The following is a 4,732-nucleotide window of genomic DNA, read 5'->3' as shown; positions in this document are numbered from 1 at the left end:
CCGCGCTCGGTCTAACAAATCGGGTTTTCTCAGTCTCAGGTCGCAGATGTTTTTGTTGCGCTCCTGGAATCCCCGCCACCATTTGTATCTCGGTCCCCTATTGCCAAATTTATTTTTTCCTGTAGATTTATCGACTAGCCACGCATGTTGCTTTACTTGTTGGATATTCAATGGCAATGCCTTTTTTGCCCGGTTATTTTATGTATGAAATAAGCGCCTTTTCATTCTTTGCCTCTAATTTAGTTCTAGGTCCCACAACCGCATCAAGACCCACCTTACCGTGTACCCTATCGCTGAGTGTTTTCCTCGGCACATTGAATTTCACAGATGCCGTTTTAATCTTCATTGGTTTTATTACGGCGCGATATGCATCGATCATCGCCACACTATTTTTCCATGTTTTTCGTGGGAGCCCTTTTTGGCGTGCCATAATGCCTTCACCCTATTATCGCCACCCTCCGGCTACGATAATTAACAACAGTCGCAAATTTCTGAACACTTCTAACGTCAAATTTGATTCTATCTTGATCTGTCGCTGACTGGCAGAATTTAAAATAAATAAACGGCAGCAGGCTAATTTGGGCTAATAATTAGTAATTCTCGCGCGCCCAAAAAGTTGGCCGAGCGTGACATCAGCTGGTTTTTTTCATGATCAATTTGCGTGCCTTTTTCTGAAATACTTTTACGCCACCGGGTGACAGAATATAAATAACATTTATCACTTATGACATCGCAATGCGAAACTAACTTGAATCCAGCGGTATGTTGAGTAGAGACTGCAGTGGGTCGATACTAGAGGCGTGTGGTGGAAACTGGTGAGTGGTGATAATAGGGTAACTTACGTTAGACTAAGTTAGGCCACGTCCTGACGTCCAGCACGTTGTTTGGTCAAATTATTGAACTGAATGAAAATTGTGTTTTCATAGTTGACTTACGGCATTGGTACCGGGACTCTGCACATTTCTGTTAATTTAAATTTATGTTTTCAGATGAATCTGCTTCCACATCAACAATGAAGATGCCCTTTTTTGTCCTGATGTTGAGCTTTTGGATACAGGCCTACTTTTGCTGCATTTATAGGATAACGTTACACGAAAACTGCAAATGAGGCACGAACAGACCAGTGCCTCTGGAATACATTAACAGGTAACTTAATGCTTTACCGGTAATGGAAACAATTTCCTTCGAGTTCGTGTGTGAGATTCAAACCTATCAATTTAGTCTAGTCATGCATGGTGTCTGATAGGTCTGAAATCAGCAGACAAGCAGTTGCATTTTTTGTTTAACTTACGTAATTATGGTTTTATGTGTCTTCGGGAGGATGGGGTTTGCAGGAAAGTGGATAAAACGACTGAACCGCAACCACTGGCCCTTTCATCAGACTATGTCTGTTTGTGTCCAGATGCATGGACTTAGAGGTGGAAGAAGTCGTAGCCAGCCAGCAATTACATGAACCATGGTGGCGAGGAGTCAACTAATCAATCCCCTCGCACATAGTTACCCCACAGGCAGATGGAATCTACCCAAGGTAATCTGAGGTACAATGCAATTCTAATGCCAATAAGCTCATATGCAATGCATGAAGCGGTAATGTAAAGTTGGTGGCTGTGTTTGAGGTAACTGTATTTAATTTTTCTCTCATGATAAGTGGGGATTTCAAAAATTGATTCTTTTACTTATTTTCCCAACCTATTTTATTGTATTTCAGATTATTTGCAGAATCTGGTGTACATCCCACAGAGAAATTAAAAGGACAAGATTACAACTTGGGTTTGGGGCATTCATAGCCAGATATTATCTTTCAAAAATCAGTTAAATCTATTTGAACTCTTGTCCTACAGTTTATCCATAATCCAGATGCCTTATAATTTGGGTTGGGCTCCTTGTTACACATTAAATTTGGTCAATTTTTCACTTTATAAATATTGTTGGTGTTACTATGTGGTCCCTGTTTTTCATTGTAATATGCCTATCAAACTAATTTTTACAATTTACTTCAATTGGTTATTTTATTCTCTTATATTTGATTAGCTAATTTATGTCACAATGAAGATTAATGTTTATGTTAACTGTCCATTGAATCTGATTTTGAAATTATATTGAAAAATGTAGAAATCCAGCTTAAGCACCAATTTTTGCAATGAGACTATCAAAAAGTCTGTGTATGTTTTATAAATTTGGAATGGTTACTCAATGGCCAGAAATATTTAAAAAACGGCCTATTTTGAATATTTTTGCTTTGTATTTGTTTACATAATATGTTTGCTATATTATTAAACAAAATCCTATTTATCTTGAATGGAAACATTTAATTTAAAAACATTATTTTTTAAAATACAGTCGTTTCGAATATATGATATTTTGAACTAATTTTAGTAATTCTAAATTTTTCATATTCTTTGGTAACTAGTTCCGTTCAAGAAATTGAATTTTATTCTGACATGCTTATGATGAACTGAATTTTTTATATTAGTATAAACTTGGTGCCACCGTTTCTATGCCTTTGCCAGTGATTGAAGACTGTTTTGATTTGATTTTTTGGATGTTTTGGCTTTTAGTGAAGTTGAAGTGTTTTGGAAGTATTCAAATTTTTTTATGTTTTACATTAAGAATTTGGTGATTTTTATCCAAAGCGAATCGAAATTACAGTCTCATCACTGAAATTTACCAATTACATTAACGCCCACGTTTTACACCTTCACTCCCAACAGGGGCTATACAAGCAGCCACCGAAATGAAATTTAAGACAAATTATTAGAATCCCAATTATTTTACTATGGCCAATCCACATTCACACTGCAAGTATGTAGATCAACCTAGAAAGGCATATCCATCACAACAGCTTCGATTCACGAGATATATATTGCATTTATTGTTGGAATAAATTTTTTGGTTGAATTCACATTAAGTAGTTTTTTTACTTTTGTCATGTGTATGCTATGCAGGTCAGGTAATGTAAAGGGTTAATGCGGCCGCAGGCTCTGTTTTTGAAAATGAAGTAAGTAGCTTATGTATTAGCAAGTTACAGGGCGTATGTATTTTCGGGAAATAGGCTTCTTGTATTTTGAAATAAGAAACACCATGTACAATGTGAAAACAGAGTGTGTATTTTTCACTAGTACACAACGTTTGTTTTTAGAAAATTAGGTGACTCTATTATAGTGGCTATACAAATACCCTGTATGTGGTGCGAACATGGGCCATGGATACACTGCTGCCAAAGAATTTAATTGAATTTTTTTTTACAGTGTACAAGACAACCAGGTAAAATGAATCAAAAAATAACTTAGTTGACATATCAGGTGGCGCTCCGGGAGTATTTGTACCAAGATGACGCTCAACCTAAACAACCTCAACCTGGTACACATACAATGTTCAGGTTGTGCGCCATATTGGTACGATTACTTCGGGAGCACCCATCAGGTTTTATACTTCTGAATAAGGGAAGTTTGATCACGATGACAACTCTGCAAGTTCTAAAAACATGTTGTTCAATAAAAGAATGTTTTAACTATGGTTTGGAGCTAAGTTGACATTGGGTTGATTGGCACAGCAAAAATAAAGCTAAATACATCGATATTCAAAAAGCATGTATTGTACTTGTATCAGGACTCAGTATCCTGTAAATCCGAGGGTAATCCATACCAAAATGTGTTAAAAGCCTCAAAAACGTTTGTACGTCCACAATACATCTCTATTTTATCAAGAACTTTGCTGCATAAATGTATTTCTATATCGTACTGTTTACCATTATGTTGTGGAACACGACACCAACAGCGGAAATTATTCAATTCAATGAATCAGCTGTTATGGCGTTCATTCATAAAACGGTTCATTGTTCAGTGAAATCTATTGCTTTAATTAAATAATATCACGCGTTTTTGACAAGGTTATGTATGTTGCATAGATGCCGCGTTTTGTAATGAAAGTATCATTAGGAACTGAGAATATTGTTAGAAGAAATTACTTTACGTTTGATACTTTGTGAGAAATAGGTTTCATCTAATTTTTGTGATTTTTTCAAATTTTTTACGAAACAAGCTGTTTCTTTAACAATTACACAGATCCTACCAGGAATCGTAGTTTAATAAGTACTTTTATGATCAAACATGTTATTATCTGAACAAATACAACAAGCATGAAAAGTGATGAGCTAGTTATGGCGAGGAAAGCTCGGTCTGCGACACAATCAAGATGTGATAACATTTGTGAATTTGATAGCTGATGTGAATATAAACAAAATGAGTTTAAAATTACTTTGTGAGTGCAGAATGATAATAATTTAATATTGCATGGGTTGGAATTAATACTGAAGAATTAGTTAGAGTTAGTGAGGGGAGCACAAAATAGCGAGATTTTTATTATAAATTGCAGAAGTATTTCATAACAAGCTGACATTTGGTTAATTCAGTAAGTTTTGAGGTTTTTAGTAAACTTAAATTGAAACCTGATTAAAATCTAATTTTTCGCTACTTTGAAATGCATTTCCGTTACTAAATTATAAAACGCTAGTCGATATAAATTGGAATAGGGGCTCCCGAAGTATGCGAACCAAGATGGCGGACATCGGAATGTAATATGTGTACTAGGTTAGGGTTAGGCCATAATTTTAGGTATAAATACTACGGGAGGCTCTTGGCTAGTCTTCGAACTGATAATAGGACTAAAATAAGGAAAATTGGAAAAAAAATATCGCCTAACCTGTTACCCATGTTACGTTCCGGTGTCCGCC

General features: G+C 35.8%; 1 long non-coding RNA gene across 1 annotated transcript; it reads left to right on the top strand.

Moving 5' to 3' along the window:
• The first annotated feature begins 781 nt into the window (after positions 1-781).
• Positions 782-2,460, top strand: LOC120342954 (uncharacterized). Its single transcript, XR_013477418.1, has 3 exons — positions 782-815; positions 990-1,146; positions 1,709-2,460. It is a non-coding gene; the product is annotated as an uncharacterized LOC120342954 (long non-coding RNA).
• Positions 2,461-4,732: the final 2,272 nt, after the last annotated feature.

The sequence above is a fragment of the Styela clava genome, chromosome 7 (genome assembly GCF_964204865.1).
Source record: "Styela clava chromosome 7, kaStyClav1.hap1.2, whole genome shotgun sequence".
In the NCBI taxonomy this organism is placed as follows: domain Eukaryota; kingdom Metazoa; phylum Chordata; class Ascidiacea; order Stolidobranchia; family Styelidae; genus Styela; species Styela clava.
Note: the sequence above shows the minus strand (reverse complement) of the source record. Positions and strands in the feature narration are given on the sequence as shown.